At 47.7% G+C, this 24,265-nt stretch overlaps 1 pseudogene; it reads left to right on the plus strand.

The window, feature by feature from the left end:
* The first annotated feature begins 4,075 nt into the window (after window positions 1-4,075).
* Window positions 4,076-10,986, plus strand: LOC119375919 (uncharacterized; annotated as a pseudogene).
* Window positions 10,987-24,265: the final 13,279 nt, after the last annotated feature.

Here is a 24,265-nt window from a genome sequence, read left to right on the forward strand (position 1 = left end):
GTACGGCTAGCAGTGCGGGCGATATGGCAACAAGGAGCATTAAGCGGAAGGTCAGAGAGGCGGAGAGGACTTATTGGATGGCAGTGATGGTAAAGAAGCCGGCTTTGAGTAACTACCGAAACGGAAAAAACAAAATAAGGAGGGAAAGGTTTTATGATAATTCAAGGGGAAGCGCTTTGCTGTTTGAAGCAAGGTCGGGCTGCCTTATAACGCGTAGTTATAAAGCGAGATTCAGTAACGAAGAAAAACAATGTACATGCTGCGGGGGAACTAAGGAAACGATGGAACATGTACTGATTGAATGTGGCGATATTCACCCAGGTATACGTGTGGGCACGAGTCTACATGAAGCCTTGGGTTTTAGGGACAACAATGGAAAGAGACGGTTAGAGTATTGGTGGCAGAAATGTATAGATAAAGTAGAAAAATAAATAATGGGGAAAAATAAGGTCATTCTGCCTTAAGAGGCAGAGAGACGGACCGTGACTTTATATATATTTTGGTATAATAACATAGATTTAATCAGTGTAGATCAAGTATTAAGCCAACTTGAAACAAGGAAGCTTTTTACTTTTTTTCTTTTTTTTTTCTTCGAGCCTGGTGGCAGACATGTCACCGCCCCGTTATAAGGGGACGCTCATAGCATCCATCCATCCATCCTAGCAGACCTTTTCAACGGAAAGAAGGGGAGACTTGCACGGGAGTACAAAGGCTGATGTCCTCGCCTCGGCAGTGCATCTTGGGGGGGGGGGGGGGGGGGGGAGGTCACGCATATTTACGCCTCAGAGGGCATTGTAGCAGCACCAGGAAGCCTTCGCTGAAATGAGTTGTCGACGCGGTGCTCATGTGCACGCGGTTTTGTGTACTCACGTATCCAGCTATGCTTACACAGCCACCACTCTGGGTCCTGCCTCCCTCGGCGCTCTCTGAAACCGAAACTGCGACTGGGCGCTATAAAACCGTCTCCAAATAATTAACGGTTGCGCGCTCGAGCAAACGAGCTTTCCAGCCGTGATAAGTGGGTCGTTAACTACTTATTGCAACAGAAAAAATTGGGGGACGCTTAAGCTTCGCCTTTAAGAGCTGAACGCGATAGCGATATCCTGCCCCTAGTGCGTACTTCGAACACTGATCGAGTGTTTAACAGAATGCGCGCACTAAGGTGTGTGCCTTATGTAATGGCAGCATGCTTTAAACCAGAAGCAATTATGCGCGAGAAACTTTTTCGAAGTTGCGATGCACCCACTACGTGGTCTTAAGGGAATACGCGCAGTAATGTGTGTGCCTTTTGCAATGGGTTGCTGTCTTTAAACCACCAAGTCGTTTTCATATTGACATGGTGTGACGCCCGATGGCAATTTACGCTTGCACCACGCAATATTACTGCGATATTACATCTCGTACTGTGACACCTGTATACAGGACGCGTACTTCTGGGAAGCATGAAAGTTACTTTCAGTGCAGCTCCAAGCAGAGGCGTAGCTGTGTGGTAGAACACCTGCTTGCCACGCAGACGGCCTGGGTTCGATTGTCACTCAGACCAAACATTTTTATTATTTATTTTATTTGCAGCTTTTTCGATTTTTCGGTCACGGACAAGATGATGATTTTTCGCTCACAGCCAACGGCGCCGACACCGACGCCGACGGCGGAATTTCTGCGATACGAGCTCTTTAACGCTATCGCGTTAATATCGCGTTAAAAACAAGATGCAAAATTTTGATGTCAGTGCCCCTTTAAGGTACTGTCAAGGTAAGCTCTCTGCTTTATTATTACTTTTAACTGTCTGCGTCATTTCTGCTACTGTTTGTGTACATATATTCCAAATGAGAGAGAATAAGAATAAAAGAAAGGCGGGGAGGTTGAGTTTACTGTTATGTCAAGGCGATGTTGAGGACAAATATATACAATAATCTGCACGCGCCTGGAGTATACAGTAACAAAAATTCTGCTTCCTACGTAGTAAAATAGCGAAATTGAGTTTGCATTTTAATAACGTAAATTATTAGGAGCCATCTTACGGATGTTGGCAAAGGGACTGGGGAGACATTGTTCCACAAAATGATCCGTTCTTCATGAGCGTCCCAACGAGTGGTTTTGCGCTATTATCCATAGGCACTGAATTTTTCTGTGTTCTTGCCTTAAACGGCTATTAGGGGTTACCCGCCGCGGTGGTCTAGTGGTTGTGGCGCTTGACTGCTGACCCGAAAGTCGCGGCGGCCGCATTTCGATGGAGGCAAAATGCTAAAGGCCCGTGTTAGGCTTTAAGACCTCAGGTTGTCGAAATTCCCGGAATCCTCCACTACGGCGTCTCTCATAATAATACCGTGGTTTTGGGACTTAAGGGACACTAAAGAGAAACAGTGAATTGGTTTAGATTGAAAGTGTGCTCGGAGAACTCTCGTGTAGTTTATTTCACCGCCATAGGTTTATTATTAGAGGAGAAAACCAGGTTCAAAGTTTCATTTTTAAATTTCGCGCCGAACTTTGTAATTCGTGACGTAAAAGAATTCAAAGAGCATTTAACGTATTTTGGCGCCACTGGCTCGACGAAATTTCCACAAACTCGTTATGTCAAGCCTCTGGCCCCCTCAGAGGACAATGCACTTCGATTTAACCGAGGAGCTACGTAGGCCCAAGCAGGCGCCGTCAAAAATATATGACGTCACGGCAAATGGTGCGGGAATTCCAAGGTGGCGTCGCCACCTGTTTTCTTTTTGCGCGTTTTCTCGCTTATTAAACGTCTTCTCGCAGCAAGCGTGGTGTTTTTGGTATCGTGGAAGACTACTTTACTAATGCGAGAAAAAATCGTTTTGATGTTTTGTCCCTTTAGCTCTTGGGGTGCCGGCTGTATCGGTTTCTATGCTTATTCACTGTGTTTGATACGGAACCGCTTTTATATTTTACTTAGCTTGATATATTTACAAGTTTTATAGCGCGGAACTTCTACACAAGGCGCTATAAAACATATAATTATGGATTACCAACTAGCCTGAAGCAACACCTTGTTGATATATTTGTTTTCCTTTTTTTAGGCTCCTAAAGTTTTTACTGTTACTAGGCTAATCACCAGGTACTTGGAGATATAAAAGGGTCAATATAGTGGGAATAGCGGCGGTGTCCTGCGGCGCTTTGTGCAACTGTACAATGCGTCTGAGACGTTTCTGGGCTGCTCATGTTCTCTTGTAGAAAAAAAATTGGTAATATATTTGCGCATTACTGAGTACGTCGCTAACGAACGCTTTACGTCAGCAGATAGGAGAATGTAAAAGTCATTGCAGTTTTATATCCTCTAAGTAAACACTGTGCGTTTCAAAGAATGTCGCTAACAGCGTTCCTACTGCTGTACACCTGCCTGGTGATTCGGTATTGCAAAGACCATAATACGTTAGCAGGCAAGGTGGAACTCCCCAGCGCTATTGGCACCATCGTGCGGATGCTTCTTATTGAAGTTCTTGTGATTAGATGGCAAACCGCAAGCTCGTCGGCAAGCAGAACAGCGACTGCCACCTATTACACAAGCGACAAGCAAAAACCGCAATCAGCTAAAGCAACGCCAATAAGTTGTTTCGGAATAAAACTAATATGCCTTGAGCAAGAAATATAGAGCTTTTGAGATATTAACAGGCATTTCATTCAAATGAAACAAAATTGGTGGCAGCGAATAAATTTTCAAGCGAATATTTTTGTGCATAGGCGTTTAGTGCTACATTATCTAGATATAATAACAAATTTGCGAATGTATCGAAGTATCTTAAGATACAATTGGAATGTATCGTATCGGATACAATCAGTGTTGCGGTATCTTGTATCTGTATTTCAACTACTTCTTGCCTGAGTATTGTATCGCGATACAATTTCAAAGTATCTTTTCCCAGCCCTGGCTGGAGCCATGGCAGCTTCGACGACATGGAGCCCTTGAACGGCTTAGCAGGTCCGGAAGGGAAGGAGTCTTTTCAACGCCGGCACGAATTTAATGAGCTCCGCTGCTCGACAGGAGTAGCGCCGTGTCCGGTCTTCGCGCATGCTGCCTGCGTAGTCGGCGAACAGCGCGGGAAGTGAACACACGCGTCACCCCGACAGAGATCGTGCTTCCAAGATGTCGTGGGCGCCGTTGGTGATCGCCTCAGCTGCGTGGAGCGCGGTGGTCGCGTCGAGCGGACCGTTCTCGTGTCCCAGTCTGGAACTGTGCAGCTGCGTCGATGAGCGCGTGGATTGCGCGTGCCCGGGGGATGAGGCTCTTGACCTGTTCGCGTTGTTCGAGCCCGACGTGGAGTACATCAGCGTCAGGCACTGCGGAGTCGTGCACGTGCCACCGTATCTGGTGGCCAGTCTGTCTCTCGAAGAGGTCTGTTCTCACCTGTTTGCTTTGAGAGCGTAATCCATATTTTTTTCCTCTTAGAGGCACACTAAAGTGAAACAATAAATCAGTTTAGAATGATAAATGATACTTTGAAAACTCTAGTATCGTTAATTTCGCCACCATATGTTATTAATATATTAGAAAATCCATGTCAGAAGTGTTACTTCAAGCTTCCCGCCGAAATCTCCGATGTTGAGATATCGGATTTCCAAGTGTATTTTTCGTAATTTGGCCCCATTGGCTCAAAGAAATTACCTGAAACTTGGTATGTTAAGTCTATGACCTCCTAAGAGGACAATGTACTTCATCTTTACCAGTGGCGTACCAACTCGTTCGCGAGGGGGGGGGGGGGGGGGGGGGGCTGGCGTCGCTCACTCCGTGCGGTGACTTTTTATATTCATAGAGCTGATCAGATGACGTGCTTTTCAAACTGTGTTTTAAATTAAGGAAGAATCTGCACAAACAGAGTCTTTCAAAACTGTGTTTTAAATTAAGGAAGAATGCACAACAGATTGCAGGCGGGCCACCCTATACTGCGCACACCACAGCAGTGTTTAGTAACTTTTGGCAATATTACCGTGAAGTTTAAAAGTACAACCCAAATTAACTGATCATCTGAGCATTGCATCAGTAAACTTCCCATTCTTAGTTTGGCGTTGTAGTTACGATGAGTGTGAGAACTTGCTATGACTCTAGTACCTTAATTCTCACTTATTAAACAAACATGTGGCTGACAAAGCAAGGTACTTCGCAGAGTCCTTCGATACGCCTATGCCAATTTCTTACTGTATAGCTCTCTATATAAAGTGTTTCTAAAGAAGAAGACCAAGTTCAGTCGATTAATACTTAAGCAAACCACATTGAGCTGTTTGTGTATACTTATGAGATTATGAATGTCTACGAATATATATACTAGGGGTCGTTCGTTGCCCTCGTACTTTTACCCTTGGTGGGAGGTGGACGGTTAAGCGATTAAGTGGCCCTTTACTCCTCCCCTCCGGTTCCTCACAAGTAAATAGCCTACGTAAACTGTGTAAGCTCAAATTTTCCTTGAAAAAATGTAGGTGATTATAACGTTAAACTACCCCGCATTGTTTCCTTCCGTAGGTTGTTACCTGTTAATGATTGGTCGAAATTTTCTGGGTCTTGCTCACAGCACCTGCTCGTAAATGACGCCACAAATGATGCGTAAGTGATCCACCGCGTAATTACTACGAACGCATGACTGGGTTAAAAATAATAATAATGAACTATTTTCAATACGACGTGTTGTTTGTGAATGGTTCTTCGCTATTTGTCAAAAATTTCAATGTGCCATAAATCGCCTTCAAGTGTTACGCGACGTCACAAGTCTGCGAAAACTCGCGGCGTTAAAATGAAGTGTGCAGAATAGCAGCACATTACTGTGCTGAACAATAACTCATTTATTCTGAATAGCCAAACAGTGCCTCTTTCTGAACGTAATTTAAGAAGGCTGTCCTCAAATCACATTGGCAGCGGCTACTTATAGCAGCTGGTGAGACGGATTCATATCCGTATAATAGATACTTTCAGTTGTAGTATAACGATGTTGAGCTGTTTTTGCGCGTGTACGACTCTCTGTGAACTCATCGTTGCTGACAAAGAGGTAGAGAGAGAAATAAACTTATTAGGAACAGACACAATCCTTCAAAGGTAGGCCGCCTTTTAGTCCAGAAAACGGTGGATGCTGATCATCTCCCTGGTGAGGTAGATCAAGTAACGGGGCAAACTTGCAAGCGTGCTTCTCAATGTACTCGAGTCCACTGCTTTGTTACAAGCCGCCACGATCGCTGCAGGCTGCCATATGATAAGCCAAACGAAGCAGGGTAATCGGAGACTAAAATGGCAATCTATTTTAGCTGTCCTGGCTACGCACAACGAAATACTGGACTCTTCTGCGCACTCATCAACTCACCAGGTTGAATATGGAGCAGTGGCGATGCTAATCGTTTTCAAAGAAAGAAACTGAATTTGCTGAGAAAGGAGAGTGTTTGATAGGGCGATAAAATCTTTACCGGTTCCCGCCCATATTTACGTTGCCGATTACTTAACTTTCAGGCCAGGCAGAACAAAACAAGATCATGACAGATTGTTGTGTTCTAGAGCCCCTACTGAGCGATAGCCTCCTCTGCAATGCTCGAGCGCAAGACGCACAAGCATGGAATAGGCAGCCCGCACCGCAGGTAGCCTACAGTGCGTGGTCATGACACACGGAGGACAGTCGTCACAGCAGAATCGTAGGACATTATTACATAATTACGTTATTCCTGCATTCAAGTAACTTGCCTGACTTGTTAGTTTCCCAATCTGCAAGCGACAATAGACACGTGTCGAAAGTGGGGGGCTCCGCCCCCCTAACATTTCTCAGTGTGTGTGTGTGGGGGGGGGGGGGGGGGGGGGGGGCGCTTCCCTTGCCCCCCGGTAGATACGCCTATGATCTTTACTGATTATGAACTACGTACCTAGTTGACGCCGTCAAAATCTATGACGTCACGGCTTTTGGCGCGAGAATTTCAAGGTGACGTCGCCTCTCACATTTTCTTTTTTGCGCGTTTTCTCGCTTACCGAACGTCTCCTCGCGGTAAGCGTGGTGGTTTTGGAAATGTGAAGGGGTACTTTACTAACGTGAGAAAAATCGTTTTTCTCTTTAGTGGCTATACATGGAAGATGCCCGTAAGTGACATTGTAGTTCGAAATTTAGAATTAGATAAGATGAAAGGGTAAATAGGAAAACTGAAGAGAGTCTAGCCAGTAGACAGTGATGTGGACGTCCGCTGCCCCATTTAGTTATCTCCCGGAGGTTACATTTCAATTACCAACGTGTTTTATTTTTATTATTTTTTCAGCACCGTCTAACATTGAAAGCACGTGCGATGTGTGCAGTGGAGAGCTTTTCTGTTAACAGACTTACTTTGATGGCTAATTATGAAAATGCTGATTCATTCCATCATAAGGTTTATTGACCCAAGTGATATCTGCGGCAATGAGAGAAGCTGTTGTGAATGGCTCTGGATCAAATTTGATCACCCAGGGTTTTTTTACACATTACACAATAGTAATAAAGGCCGCCACGGCCGGGACTCGAAGCCGCGACGTTCTGCTCAGCATGCTGAAGCCAAAGCAATTGGGCTGCGGGTGTGATGTTGGCATAACGTAGCAGCATCCTGCAGCCTTAGCAGGCCGTAGCAAAATAGAGATAATACTGGGGACCCCAAGTTATTGAGGCCCCAAGCGGGGGGAGTCGGTGTTGACTTTTCCCCCGCCCGAAATTTTCACATTTTGTATTACACGCGCACATACAAGCACACGCACAAACGCACACGAACGGTTAATTGCCCCCCTCTCAACGCGAAAACAATTCGTGGCCACGCCACTGCGGGAGAGTATATAAAAAAGAACGCAAGAGCTCCTCTGACACCTTACACATGCACCTCGATGTAGCCTATAGCCACAGCTCTGCGGCTTTGGTAAGACACCGGGCGCCTTATCCAAAGGTTGTAGGTTCAGTCCCTATACCGGTGGCAAGTGGTCTTTTCGTTCACTTAATTTCTGTACATCGTATTTTCCAGACTACACTGCATATTTAAAAGAATACAAATAGCGTCCCCTATATCTCCATTGGCTTCATTGTCTTTTGGTTTCATTAAGAGTGTCTTACACCCCTTTGAATTCCACATTGATTCTCCGAGACGACAACCACCCCCTTATTTCCGTGGCCTGCACGCAGTTCACGCTGAGCGACATCGGCCAGCTGGTGATTCGCTCGATGGCCTTCGAGAGGGTGTCGGCGGTGCGCACCATGCGAATTCGCAACGTGCGCAACCTCACTTTGGAGCACCTGGCTCTGCACGGGCTGCGCGGCACCGAGCTTCTGGAGATGAACAACGTGACCACGGCCGAGCTTCCGCCTGCCGCGCTGGCAGGATTCACAGACGTCCAGGAGCTGGCAATCCGGGACTCGCACCTTGGACAGGTCAGTACCAGGCCCGTAGCCGGGGACGGGGGCTGAGGGGCTAGGGGCCCTCCCCGCGTAATTTTGGCGAAATGGGTGTTTTTACCAAAAATAATAAAAATAGGTGTTTTTCTCAAATGGTCACGGTTTCCAGCAAGTCCCCCCCCCCTCCGAAAATTATTCCTGGCTACGGGCCTGGTCAGTACACACGCATGCTATATATATATGCAGGATATCTTGGAGCAAGGCAGCAGGGTGGGCGAATTGGTTTTGATGCATCGTACTTGGGGTAACAGCGCGACTTTTGACGTAGAGAGAGGAAGGAAATATCCTGCGCTAATGTCGTTCTTGTGTAGGTCTTGGTGTAGTTCTAAATCCTGCGCTTAACGCAGTTCCACTACCGTGAAACCTGAGGAAGTGCGTAGTACGGGAAACCCAGCGATTCCTTGGCGCTTGCCGCCACCTCGGCAATCACGCGCTTGCGGAAGCGGTGGCGCCCTCTCTTGCGCGACGCGGGTATCAGGCGGACGTTTCAAAAACGTTTATCGCGATCTTCGGTGACTTATTGCGATTAATTCTAGGTTATTTCTGTAGTTTATATTATTTTAGACCTTTTTAGTTTATTTTGCACTGGCTTGAACATTGTTAGCCTGTTTTAGGCTCGTATGGCCACTGCGTGACCATGCGACATGAGACGGTGGTTGGGCGACAAGCCGGGCCCCTAAAGCACTGCGCAATTAAAAGCGTCGGGTCGTGTTTTCCTTCCTCTGTCCGTGTCAAAAGGCGCGCTGTTACCGTAACTACGATGAATTTGTAGGGATGCCCGTGTGGACATGGCGTAATACTTAAAAGACACTAAAAAGAAAAACGACTTTTCTCGTCGTGTTAGTAAACTTCTCTTTCGCGATACCGAAAACATACGTTTGCTGCTAGAAGACGCATGGTAAGCGAGAAAACGCGCGAAAAGAAAATGCGGGCGGGGACACCATTTTGAAGTTCCCGCACCAGTCGCTGTGACGTCGCAGATTTCAACGGCGTGGGCCTTCGTAGTTCCTATATAATCGCTGAAAGCGAAGTACATTGTCTTCTGATGGTGCCAGAGACTTAACATGCAATGTTTCAGGAAATGCCTTGAGCCAATGTGGCCAAAATACGAAAACACACACACACACACACCACACAACACACACACACACACACACACACCACACACACACACACACACACACACCACACCCACACACACACACACACACACACACACACACACACACACCACACACACACACACACACACACACACACACACACACACACACACACCACACACACACACACACTTTGAAATCCGTGACGTCACGCGCGGAGTTATCGGTGCGAAATTTAAAAATGGAAATTCGACCTTCTGTTTTGTTTGGAATTCTCCTGTGTTAATAAACTAATGGTGGTGAAATTACGACATTACGATTCTCAGAGTACATTTTATTATTCTAAGCCGATTCATTGTTTCACTTTAGTGTCCCTTTAAGGCAGGCACGTAGCGAGGATTTTTTTCGGGGGGGGGGGGGGCGGGGGGCAAGGCCTAATTGTTTTGAAAGAAAGTCTTTCCATGGCAAAAAGAAAAAAAAAGTTGCCCGGGAATATAGAAGGTTGGACGAATTTGGGGGGGGGCTGCCCCCCCCCCCTTGCCTACGTGCCTGCAAGGTATACTTACGACATTGATTGCGCCGTATTTTTCCTTTTTGTCTGTGTGCTCAAATGCTATTTATATCAACTGCAACTGAGTGTCACGGTCATAGCAGTAGATTTAGCGCACAGTCTGAGTGGCTTTATAACATGTGCGACTGGACGGGTGCAGGTCCACTCCATGGCGCTGCTGTTTGCCAAAGGCAAGTCATGCCGGCTTTCCCACACGCTCTTGGACCAGGCGCAGAACGGCTCTCTCGTGTTCGACTCGGTCAGCACTGTCGAGGTGTCGAACTGCACCTTCGGCAACGTCAGCGGGGCCCCTCTGTCGGCCACCAACGCGACAGAGGTCATTGTCCGCGACTCCCGTTCAAAGAGCTCCGAGAGCGCGGTAGCCTGCTCCTGCTGGGAGGCGCCAACGCGACCTCAGTCGTCTTCGAGAACAACCGCATCGACGTCGCGGGGACCGGAGCTCTGGCGCAGCTGTCATCGGCGAAGAACGTCACGTTCGCCCGAAACGTCATCCGGACCGCGAAAGAAGCCGCGCTCCCGTCGGGGCCGGCCGTGAAGTTCGCGAACAACTCCTTTCTGTGCCGATGCCTCGTGGCTGTGGAGACATAAAGCCGCAGGAGGTAGCGTCGCCGTCTACGAAGCAGCGGCGGTGATCAACTCGAGCCTCTGCGTCGGTCCTCCTCCGCTGGACGGACTGAGGATGACGAAGTCGAGCCTGTGCCGGCCAACGGGACCTGCAGGTTGATGAAGGCGTCGAAACGCGATGCGCGCGAGAAGGTGCTAGCACGGCTCAGCGGCGTACTCAGAGCATCTCAGAAGCCAGTGCGAGCGTGTGGCGGTTGGACTGTTCTGGCTGTTCTCGTGGCACTCGCAATACCGCATTGACGAACGAGGCTGTTGGCAGAGAACTGTGGCTTAAAGCGCATCAACGATGGTTGGCATCATCTCTATTAAGGGGGCTAAGCTTCGCTACAGCACCCTCTGCCCCCCTCTCCCGCTAGTTGAGTCTACGGTGTAAGAAAGTACCCTGACACCATGGTCGAGTCCAAAAGAAAGCGAGCTCCTCAATGGATGCAAAAAGGAAAATGAAGCGACGGCGTGCTTCTCACAAAGGCCTTTCATTGGTCCATGGTTTTTCCAGGGTAAAGGTGGGAGGTAGACAGGTCCTTTATTGCAACATCAGGGGTCCTTGGTCACCATTATTGTCAAAAAAAAAAACAAAAAACATGCGCTGCCATAACGCTGTGCATTAAGAAATGACGTGAAAAGGCCCACCTGGGTAAAGGTATGTGGCAGAATTGGCGCCCCCTTTTCAATGATTAACGGGGGCGGCCACCCTCCCTCCCCCCTGCCCTCCTCGTGCGCACGCCTATGGTTAGCATCATGAATGACCGCTGCTGGACCGTGAAGGCACGCGCCTATATACTACTAAGGGAAACTGAGTGCTGAACAACGATCGAGGCACCGTTTATTTTGTATACACTGTTCATGTGTATTGTGAATTGTGTGCACTCGTCAGGCCCGTAGCCAGGGGGGGGCACCCCCCCTTCCGAAATTTTGATGACACATGGTGTTTATCGGAAATCATGAGAATAGGCGTTTTTTCTCAATAGTCAAGGCTTTCAGCAAGTGCCCCCCCCCCCCCCCCCCGAAAAAAATTCCTGGCTACGGGCCTGGCACTCGTGCTCACTTTCTTTGTCGCTCTCTTTTCCCCGAATCCCCCCCCCCTCCCCCCCACACACACATGGGTAGGGCGGCAAAGTGTACAAATCCTCTCTCTTCCTACATTTCCTCTCATTCTATAGTCCTGGAGGACTGGCGCACATGTCGTCTTGTTTGAAAAGGACGAGTGGTTGGTGGCTCGAACTGAATTTATCGGTCGTTTCTTCAGATATATTGGACAGGTTTGATTCTGAATGTTCACATACCCGCGTGTGGCATTTGAAGCTGTTAGTATTGCCGAGCATGCAGCGGACATCTCCTCGAATCATCTTTCATCGCACACTTAAATCTCATGATAGAAACTTGAAATGCAGGGTGACGCGTAAATAAAAGTTCAAGACAAAAGGACATTGAGGTCCCTCATCACCCATATATGCAGTATGTGTCTTCCATATACATAAAGTTTTGTGCTTCATATACACGAAAAAGCTCTTGCACGCTAGAACTGCTCATACCGCGAATTACAGCCAATTCTTATGCTGAAAATAGTATTAACAATCGAGGCGGTCAGCGAATGCTAAAAAGCATCTATACCAGCGAAATATTGCAACATATCTGTCACCCTTCGCTACTTGAGTTTCGTAGCTTTCCAAAATTTTCGCGTCGTTATCTTTATCTCCTTGCCCATGCATACAGAAGGCAAGTTGTGCTAGTGTCTAAAAGGTACTGGGGCCAAATTATGCTTCGTATACATTTGTATACTCTTCATCCATCACTTTTTCCCTTCCCCGGAGTTGGCCGTTATCCTCTATAGACGTCGCTAACATGGAGTCTCAAACAGCGTTCATAACGTCAACAAATAATGATGGCGCTTAGAGGGAGGAACTGCTTAACTTCCTGCTCGCGCTCTTCGAAAAAGATAAAGCGCGAGCCGCGGGCTGAGGTAATTGGCTTGCTTGCCCCATCTTTGTTCGATGTTTTCGGCGCCGGAACCTCGCGTTTTTTATTTTTCGTTTTTGGTTTGTATTGCAACGCCTGCCAATTAGGCTTGCCGGTGTTGTGAACTGTGTGTGTATCGCACTTCGACACTTCCTTCGTGCCAGCAGAGCCTGCAAAGAGGCCATGCGGATACCACCAGGGAGCTGCAGGGTGTTGCAAGGAAACACGTGGCCTATACGGGCTGAACCATGAGCGCGCGGCGTCATTATGGAGCCTCGGCACACTACTGACGTGGGACGCCTTTAGCGATCGCCACACATGCAGCTTGCTTTAGTGCATGCCATCGTGGCCATAGGCGTATCTACCGGGGAGGGGAGGGGCAAGGGGGCGCTAGCCCTCCACTGAGAAAAGTTAGGGAAGCGGAGCCCCACCCCCTCCCCCACCCCCTGTCGCCTGCGCACTGGGAAACCAACAACTGAGGCAGTTTTCTTTCAAAACAGCAATCACGTAATTATATATTGAAATTTATCCTGCGCTTCTGCTGTGAAGGTAGGCCTCCGTGCGTCACGATCACACTGTAGGGCCTCTGCGATGCAGGCCGCTTATGCGACGCTTTCTTGGCTTGTTGTCCAGCACTGCAGAGGAGGCTACCGCTGAGCAGGGGCTCTGTAATGTTAGATCACTCTGCCATGTTTTATTCCTCTCTGCCTGGCCTGAAATTTCAATAATCGACGACGCAAATACGAGCGGAACCAGTAAAATTTTTTATGACTGATTGAACCTCTTTCTCTTTCAGCAAATTCATGTTCTTTAACCGAAAAGGAATAGCATCAGCGCTGCTCTATATATCCAAGCTGCTGTGAGTCGTTGAGTGTGCAGAAAGTGTTGAGTATTTTAGTTAAGCCGAATTGGCAGAGCTAAAAAAGGTGTCCGCTTTAGTGTCCGATGAACCTGCTTCGCCTTGCTTATCAGCTTCTAGCGATCGCCGCGGCTTACAACAACGCGACGAATAAAGCAATGGACTCGAGCCCATTGCAAAGACCAGCTGCCGAGCTTACCCCGCGTCTTTATCTATTGCATTAGGCAGATGATCAAGGTCTACGGTTTTCTGGACCAAGGAGTCTGAATTCACAGCCGGGCTAGTCGGTCTTAATTGATCTTGAATTTACTTGTACAGCGCGAAATACAACCCGGGCAGCAAAGAAGCACACGCGCAGCGCTGCTTATTTCTCTCTCTCCCTTTTTCTCAGCAAGGATGAGTTCATAACAGAGTTGTATACACGCACAAACAGCTCAACATCATCACACTACAATTTAAAATATGTGCTGTACTCATACGAAACTATCTCGCCAGAGGACAATGTGATCGGTAGGCAGCCTTCTTGAATTTCGTTCTGAAGGAGGCACTGTCCAGCTATCCCAAAATTGTTGAGGTATTGTTCAGCATAGTAATGCGCTGTTTAGTGGGCACACGTCACTTATAACGCCGTGAGATTTCACATATTCACGCCGCGTAGTCGAGTAACAAGCAGGCGATTTTATGACACACCGAAAATTTTTGACGAATGACGAACAACCAACGGCCGACGATATGTCGTATTGAAAATAGTGTATTCGCTTATCTTTTACGTTGTCGTGCATAAGTGCTCATTACGTGATAGATCATTTTCGCGTCATTTGTTGCATCGCCTACGAGCAGGCGCTGTGTGCATGACTCAGAAAATTTCGACCAATCATAAACAGCTAACGACAAATGCGGAAGGAAACAGTGCGGGTATACCGTAACGTTATAGTCGCCCGCATTTTTGCAAAGACAAATACGGTGACTATAAAAATGTACTACATATGTAATACCACAAACTCTTACTTAAAAAATAGAACTTCTTGTTAACAGTAATATAATAATAGTAATAATAATATTAATAATCACGCGCTAGGTACACTACTTGGACTGGTAGGAAAACAAGGCAAATTATAATATGCGCAACCCTGAACATGGGCAAGAAAGCGTAGTACTAATTACGGAAAGAAAAGATGCAGTCATTGCTACCTATACATTACAAGCGCAATTATTAGTGAGCAGCCTTTAGACATCAACGAAATTTCGTTGAATGATACAAATCTATACTATTGGGAAGGCTGCCATAAGCTGTGTGGCTAATGTATAAAAAGTGTGGCTAATTACAACATTGCATAACACGCATGTGTATGGTTGTCCCAGCGTGTGCTACATAAAAGTGTACTTTGTCTGTACTCTTACTATATGAAAATGAAATCAAATTGAGAGCGAATGAAGTTCTCTCTCTCTCTCTATCTATATATATATATATATGTATATGTAATATATATATATATATATATAATATATAATATTATATATATATATATATATTATATATATATATATATATATATATAATATATTATATATATATAATATATATATATATATATATATATATGAGTACCAACAGACAATGAATACCTTATATTTACTACTAATACCATCCCCTATACTTCCTTGGCATTATTGTCTGTTAGTGCTCATTAATATTGTGTATAACAAAGAAAAACGAGCCCTTAAAATTAACACTTATTTCCTTCATTCATAGCGAGGGTCTCGTACTGGCAGACTTGATGCTCTCAGGTGGTATGCGAGGGATTATTGGTCAGCTGCCAGCTCGTAATAAGTTCACGTGCTACGTGACGCCAACAGGCAGAAAAAAAGTGTTCCACACTCGCCGTCATGGCTACTGGCGGCGCTGACTGACGCTCCCACGTTTAATGTTTACCAGCAAGAAATGCTGTTTCGCCAGCAAATCTATCTAGGTCTTGGGACACGTCGTTAGCAAAGATGGAATTCGGCGAGACCCTGAGAGGATTGCTGCGGTTCTTCGCTTTCCGGGCTCGGAAAGACCGAAGGAGTTGAGGAGTTTCCTTGGCCTCGCCTCCTATTTTCGTCGGTTTATCCAGAACTTCGCCTGAATAGCTGCTCCACTACACCAGCTAGTTGCTTCCGACGTCCCCTTTCGGTGGTCTGAAGAATGCCAAACAGCATTCGACCTGTTAAAGGACGCCCTCACGTCCGAAGTTCTCTGCCATTTTGACGAAGCCGCACCACCATCGTTGATACAGACGCTAGCGGCCGCGGTATAGGTGCCGTTCTTCTGCAACGCGACACCTCTTCACAAGAGAGAGTGGTTGCATATGCCAGTCGCGTACTCACCGCTGCCGAAAAGAACTACACGATAACTGAGCAGGAGTGCTTGGCTGTGGTTTGGTCGGTGCAGAAGTTCCGTCCCTATTTCCACGGCCGTCACTTCACAATTGTTACAGACCACCACGCCTTATGCTGGCTTTCCACTCTGAAGAACTTGTCCGGACGCTTGGGTCGGTGGATTCTACGCCTGCAGGAGTATGACTTTGACATGATTTTCAAGTCTGGTAGAAAACATCGAGACGCCGACGCTCTTTCTCGCTGCCCGCTTCCTACTACCCAGATTAGCGTTGGCGAGACCTCGGCCGTTACTTCTACCGCAGTTCCTACGCTCGCCTCAATGGGCTATCTGTTCTCGGACGACCAACCAACATTTCGCTCCCGCCAGCTGTCCGATCCATACTGCAGGCGTATTATGGACCACCTTTCGGGAGCCTCCATCCACCTAACGCGCGACTTCGTCGTCAACTCCTGCAATTTAAGCCGGAAAATGGCGTTCTTTACCGCCACATTTACCATCCTGACGGTCAACGCTGGGTTCCTGTGCTACTACGCGCTCTTCAACTTCATGTGCTTAAAGCCTTCCGCGATTATTTAACTGCTGGTCATCTTGGTTTTCAAAAAACTCTTGACCGCATTCGATGTCGTTTCTACTGGCCCGGCCTGTATACTAGCGTAGCGCGGTACGTCGGTTCCTGCTTACCATGCCAGCGCCGTAAACTCCCGACATCTGCACCTGCTGGACCTCTACAGCAAATTCCGTGCCCCACAATGCCATTCGAGGTTGTAGGTGTCGACCTTTACGGGCCTCTTCCCGTCACATCTACTGGCAAACGATGGATAGTGACCGCCGTAGACCACTTGACGCTCTACGCTGAGACTACCTCTGTGATTACTGGCTCAGCTGCGGAAGTTGCTGACTTCGCTCTTCACGCCATAATACTGCGTCATGGGGATACTCGTATACTGCTTAGCGTCCGTGGAAGGGTGTTCCTGTTAAATATTAAATGGAGTACTGCGTGCTTTCGGAACTACTCACAAGACAGCTTCAAGCTACCACCCTCAGACCAATGGTCTCACCGAGAGGTTTCATCGTACTTGCTGACATGATAGCCGTCTACATCCAACCAGACCAGAAAAACTGGGATACCCTGCTACCATTCCTCACCTTCGCGTATAGAACACGGCCGTTCAGCGCACAACCGGCTACTCGCCGTTCTACCTCGTTACGGACGTCCCCCTGCTACCTTCCTCGACGTTTCCCTCTTCAAGAGCCATGTTACTTCACCTCAGTCTCCCAGTAAAGGGGTATTCTGACGGGGGAGAAAAAGGGGTATTCTGAATGCCTCAGAATACCCCTTAAGGGGTATTCAGACGGGGGAGAAATGCTCGGGGGAGACGGGAGGATTGCGGATCACGTGACCGCAACGTCACGGATTAGCGAGTGGGCGTGACCCCCCCCCCCCTCGGCTCCTCGGAGGAGACGGGGACCTTTTCCCCGACAGGACAAACGATCCCCCGGCGGTGGGGGATATGGCGGAATTTCGGGCTCTTGTTTGGCCACATTGTTGCACTTGCTCCTGCAGAGAGCGGCAGTGGGCGTCCAGTCTGCAGTTGGGGTCCTCTGTAGCTGGGGTCATCGTCGTCAGCAACTGGTGAAAGGGGCGGTACAAGCCACAGTAGTAGTCTAGTAACACTGGTCTCCCCCTCTGTTCGCCCCGTCCGTGTGAGTGGGGGCATTTGTGGAGACTTCTCCTCGCGAGCTGACGTCACTAGGCTCCGCCTTTATCCCCAAGCATTTCTCCCCCGTCTGAGCATTTCTGCCCCGTCCAGACGGGGGAAATGCTTGGGGGATAACGGCGGAGCCTAGTGACGTCAGCTCGCGAGGAGAAGTCGTCACAAGTGCCCCCCCCTCACACGGACGAGGCGAACGGAGGGGGAGACCAGTGTTACTAGACTACTCTGGCGGCTTGCACCACCCGTTTGACGAGCTGCAGACGACCATGCGGCTGCGACTGTACACCCGCTGCCGCTCTCTGCAGGAGCAAGCGCAACAATGTGGCCAAACAAGAGCCCGAAATTTCGCTATATCCCCCACCGCCGGGGGATTGTTTGTCCTTTCGGGGAAAGGGTCCCCGTCTCCTCCGAGGAGGCGCGGGGGGTCACGCCCACTCGCTAATCCGTGACGTCGCGGTCACGTGATCCGCAATCCCCCCGTCTCCCCCGAGCATTTCTCCCCCGTCTGAATACCCCTTTAACTGCAAATCGTCATCATCATCATCAGCCTGTCTACGCCCACTGCAGGGCAAAGGCCTCTCCCATGTTCCGCCAATCAACCCGGTCCTGTGCTTTCTGCGCCACGTATACCTATATACCGATATACCGATATGAAGATGTAGATGTAGATGTAGATCCTGTGCTGCTGGCTCACACCCACTCAGGGGGATTGGCCAAGAATCGGGTAGCTTAAAAAATATTAAAAAACTAGAAATCAGAATAATTTCTTATTTGTATAACAAAAAGATTTGTTACAAGTTAATTTTGAGAGAATAATAAAAAAAGGAAAAAGCGTGTGCAATTAATTCTCATCAAATAAGAAATAAATTAATATAGAAAAGAATCTTGCTGTATTTAGGTTTTTGTTAACTATGGAACTTTGGAACTGTGGTTATTGTGAAAATCTCTTTGATTGTTCTATGAAATCTTGCATGGCTTCGCATACTTTCCCGCTGCTGTGCCCAAGGGTAAGTGCACCTAGAGATAGTAAATTTGAGGTTCTCAACTCTAATCCCATGATGCATAACGGCGTTTCTAGGGATGTCTTTCGTAATCTAGAAAACTTTTGACCAGAGATCAGAAAGTGTTCTATTGTTTCCTCTTCCCTACACTAAGAACAAAGGGGTGATGGTGCCAAGCCGGCTCTATATAAATAAAAATTAATGATGGAATACGACAACGCAACTCGTAATTATAACTTCCAGATCTCTGCATGACATGTTGAACTTTTTTAGGGTGTCAATAGATGATTAAAGTCCGGGGAATTTCCTAGAGATGGTATACTGAATTCTCGCATGATCATTTGCCTCCGAAATCTAGCCTCTACCATAAAAGCTGATGGGGATGTTATTAATAGCTGGTCCGTCTAATGCCGCTTTCGCTAATGCATCAGCTGTTTCATTTAGAAATAGGCCTCTATGCCAGGTACCCATACCAAACGAACATACGTTAAGTGATCAGGTATTAGGGATTTGAAATCTTTCAATGTTTTCTATCACCGGATGCCGTGAGCGCACTGCACACTGATAATGAGTCCGTTATTATTACTGGGATTTATTGATGTGAGCAGTTTACGAAGGGCCAGAACTATCGCTAAAAATTCTGCAATAAAGATGGGTGTGTAATCTGGAATTCGGAGCGAAAGGACCAGTCTAGAACAGGGCAGTATATGCCGATGCCACTCTTTTCATCTCTCTGCGACGCGTCCGTCGCAATGACAAAGTTTGCTTGCATTCTGAACAGGTAGACCTGTGGGGTAGCTCTTAACATGTCACTCGGTAGGTGTTTTGCAGTATTAGGGAAAATGTCATCAAAGTAGATTTTGAAGACAATTTGTCGCATCCCCATAAATTAATCGTGCAGAATTTTTCTTTCTTTTCTTTGCTTTACCTGCAATCTGAACCTCGGCCGATCTCCGCAGTTGGCATGCACAATCAGGGAAAGAACACGAGACGAAACGATGCACGCGGAGAAAAGAAGACAAGAAGAAGCGTGTTAGTCTATTTTTCTCTGTTCATAACCTTGATTTGAAATCTGGTCATTTATCTTAGAAAGCCCAAACGATAGTCTGACCACTTGCTCGTTAAGCAACTTCATTTATTCGATGTTTCATTTTAATCTAAATTTCCAGATTTGTTCAGTTTCCTAGGTCTTTACCCAGAGCATCCACAGGCGCCCCGGTTCTTGGCCCATCCCCTCAGCGTGGGTGTGTGCCAGAGTGTATAGGATCTACTCTACTCTACTCTGTGGTGAACGCCATTAGGAAGAGGTCATCATCGTCATCAGAAGGAGCTTGTCGCGTGTCAGCCCGCCTCGTTCCACGCGTTCACCTGCGGCCACGGTTGCCTATTCATTCCGCACAAGAAGCCCAAGACGTCCAAAGAGCTGGACGGACTTCGAGAAGGCGTCCACGTACCGTCAGCGCGAAACCCAGAATGGCGCACCGAGGCACGCCCCTGTTCTCGAGCAGCGTGGTCTTCTGCGCATTCCTGCGGCTTGTGGTCTGTCAGCTGGAAGCCATGGAGTGAGCTGAGCTCTCTTACATCTAGTTAAAGGCTACACTTACAGAAAAACTTTTGAGCTCACTGCGCGTCTCGTGCAGAGACGCTATCAGACGTAGACTAGCGCTTCTACAAAAAAAAAAAAAAAACCGTGGGCGGTTTTCGAAAGGCGATGAGCGATATGTGTTTTCTAGGGTGGGACGCCGGCGAACAAAAAGGGGTGGGAGGGGGTATGTTTGTGACATCACCGTTTAGAGCGCTCAAACCTGTCTCCTCTGGTAAGTATTGGGTCTGCGTCGTATGAAGGGAGCCCAATGCTGCGCAGGACTCGAAACAACTAAGAGTGGTAATTCAGGCTTGATTGGAAATTACTCTTGCTAACACACTCTGAAACGCAACGATATTTAAGAGAGCGATCGCAGACCACAACATGGCGCATACAGGCTAGTACACAACATCATGCCACTTCCCATACTCTGGGCATTCTAGAACACAAGTCGTGAGACGTCAATTGTCTCCGAATTGTACTGACGTCACCTTTAGCCACCGAATGTATTGTGGCGCAAGTGCACATGCATGCACATACAACTCGTACTGCAATCGGAAAAAAAAATGTCAGCCTGTGCGTGAAATGGCTATCTCTCAAGGTTGCGTCGGGAAGTAGTCATCAAAAAGCCTGATGAAGACCTCTACATGTACGTGCAATATTCGTAGTTGCTTTCAATCATGCCGTGTCTTAAGAATGTATAAAATGTTCTTTTACCAGCGCCAGAGACCACTTCAGGATGGTCCATGACAGCACGATCACACTGATGTCAGCAGCAGTAGCAAGAGCTCTGATCCGGTATGAACAATGCTTAAAGGGGTCATGAAGCACCCCTCGGGCTTGTTGAAAAACACATCCTGCGGAAAGCTCACACGGCTATGAATCTCTCAGCCAAATATTGCAGTCATGCGCGCCGCGTAAGGCTACAAGCAAACGCGAAGTTGCTGTTTTCTCAGGCGCCCTCTTTTCAAACAGAGGCCGGTTCTCACTCTCGTAGGTGGGCGGGGCGTCTGCCGATTGACGTCGCGATTCTGCATCGGCCGCGTCGCAAAAGACATAGCATCCTCATTGGCCGATAGAGCCGACGTAAACGAGAGCGGCGTTCGATCAGATGCGCTTCTTGCCACGGGTTACCCCACTTGCCGGCGCCGCACTCCTCAGTACACGGTAGCCGCGCTCGCGGCACCGCGAATCACAGCGGGAGAGCGATCGCGTTTCATGACGCGCGCTGACGTTAACTTCTTTCCCTCGTGGCCATCCCTCCCCGTTGAGCTTCCAGTGCGCTCGTCGGCACGATAAAAGAGAGAAAGCGCTGAGAGCGTGCGCCCAAAACCCGTAACTCCGCTCATCTTACGGATTCGAGAAAATTTTTGCGGCAAGTTGATTCGGGAGGCAGTAAACTCCGATACTGAGGCCATTAGATTATTACTTGGAAAAGTGATTCATGACCCCTTTAATATGAGAAGCTCTTCGCGTATTAGCCATCTGCACTCCATCATATATACATCTGGAGTTATAAACTTACGTCAGCCATTCAGATAGCATGATTGCGCATACTAACGTGGCCCCTGTGGGGACGTGAACATTTCGCTCAAAATCTTAGAAGAAATGAGCCTGCTCTTACCAGTGCTTTGTTCTTGCTCATACTTCACAGGAAGATCGAATTTTAGTCTTCATCGTTTTAGCGCAATTACATGAAGTCCTAGTTTCTAAGAAGAAAAAAAAAAGAAAATGTATTTCCTTTGCGGACGTTAGCTGTTGCCAAGGTGGTTTTAGCGTAAACATCGTTCGCCGCCTTCCGGAAGATGCAGAAAACAGGTTCCGTATTCTTAAAACGTTCTGTGAGGGTGCTGTATACATAGAATCGAGGGCAACCGCGGCCAGTGTTGAAGGACACTTAGAAAAGCTTTGTGAATTCGACCTCGGAGCTATTCCAATAGGGTAGCCGCGCGCTGTTGCCCCATATATAAAACACGCAGCAACAGTCCCGGAATGGCTGCTTTGTTCGGAAACTGTTTTTTGACTGCCCGTATAGGCTCGCGACCACGTGACCACGTGACCACGTAAGCCATGACCACGTGACGTCATGGCTTACGTTTCTAGCGTTGGCCATTTTAATATTTTCTTTCCATCCTCTTCAGAATGTAACAGTGATTGGTAACCTGCGCCTATATACACCACTATATTTTATGAAACTGCACATATTGCCACGCCCGCTTCTTCTTTATTTTGATGTGTTCGAGTTTGACCAGCAAGGACGGTTATCAACGCTCGACGCTGTCCGCGAAGCAGTGTTCGAGAAGCTTCACGATTTTAGTAGATCGTTTTGTTAAGATTGCGCGCCGCACGTGAATGTTCCAGCTTTGTCGAGAGATAACGCCGCCACCAAGCGATATTGCTGGAAAGTTCCATAGCGCCTGTATAAAGCCGACGCGCTTGACCGCTTGTCAGTTGATCGACGGACGACGCCCTGTTCGCCGCTATCATTGTACAGCGTGTATTGCTGTAGTTCTAGTTCTGAGTTTCTCGGCCACAAGTTCGGCCAAATAAACAGTTTCATCTCGGACGTGCTGACTGTTGTCTTCGTCGACGTCACGACCACGTGACGTCATATAACCACGTGACCACATATCTATTTTATGGAAACATCATCTTTTTATGCCTCTTTCGCTTTCTTATAACTCACCGAACAGCTATTACCGCGGCGGCACTGGCTACTACATCAATCGGCACCACCGCTTCCAACGGGACACCAGGATCAACGGCATTACCCCTCGGCTTCGGCTCGGACTGCTCACACGAAGGACAGTGCAACGCGCTTCTCGGTCTCGCCTGCATCAGGTGCGTCCACTGAGTCTGTCGCGGTATTCAGAACGAATGCGATAAGCGCTGGCGTAGCCAGCGGGTTGGTAGGAGGGTTAAACCTCCCCTCACCCGTAATGTTTGCTTATCGTATATATATATTCGCTGAACTCCCGCTCTAGAATCTTCAAGGTTGGTTTCAGGGCGTGCGAGGCCAAATCCGGGCACAGAAGCGCCCGCGTGCATAACCGCGTTTCTCGAGGTGACGTTGCTGCTTACGTCAGCAAAGCGCGGGGTGCTCCGGCCCAACCAGCGCGACGCTGACTCACCTTCTCTGTGATCTATTTACTGCGCAGCGCGCCGTTTATAGCGTAGCTTTGACAATTGTCCGCGAGCTAAGATGCAAATGAAAAAGAGCTACCGGAGAGTAGAGATGTGTATTATTATACAAGACGATGTCTATGGGATTGAAAGCGAACGTTTCTGCGTTTTACAGCAAAGAGAACAGCGCGTCAAAGTGCGCATGCGCTACATCGACACCGATCTACGTCAGTGAGGGTGGCATCCACAAGTGTGTTCGAGGTGAGAACATTAGTCATATCCCTGGTTCACGTTGCTACTAAGGCACTGCATGCAATCACCTCTTACTCGTATGTCGACTTTAACACAGGCATCCAGTAAATTTGAGACAACATATGCTTTACGACCGATCATCTTTCAGAAAAATAAGAAATTTTGAACACACAGAACTTAGACCGAATGCACGCCCTTCAACGTTGCAGCCAAGAACCTCAACGAAGCGTGCGTCAGCAACCAGGAGTGCAGCTACGGCAACCCGAACGTGCAGTGCGTCAATTCCTTCTGCAACTGCTCGCACCCATTCGAGTTGACAGCAGCTAGGCTTTGCCTGTTGCGTGAGTGTACTTCCAGTTCTAGTGTCCGGACTTGCATGAGTTAGGATGATGTCGGTGTTGCAGGGGGCTACGCAGGTCACTTATCGATGATAAACTGATTTGCACATGTCTCTAGTGAATGGTTTTTGACAAGTGTTGAGCCCACTATGAGAAAAATTAAGTGGCATGGCCCACTTTATATTCGATGACCCGTAAATTATATAGTCCGACATGGCAGATGAGGCAGATTATCGTTTTTCATGTAGTGACGATTACACGTCTTTTAGCAATCCTCTTACTGATTAATTATTAATTGGCGACGTAGCCATATACTGTTTTAGTAGTACTCGAAGTACTGCTCTGAAATGAACTCATTACAGCTTCAAATCAAGGAG

Source organism: Rhipicephalus sanguineus, unplaced genomic scaffold (genome assembly GCF_013339695.2).
Source record: "Rhipicephalus sanguineus isolate Rsan-2018 unplaced genomic scaffold, BIME_Rsan_1.4 Seq1022, whole genome shotgun sequence".
Taxonomy (NCBI): Eukaryota; Metazoa; Arthropoda; class Arachnida; order Ixodida; family Ixodidae; genus Rhipicephalus; species Rhipicephalus sanguineus.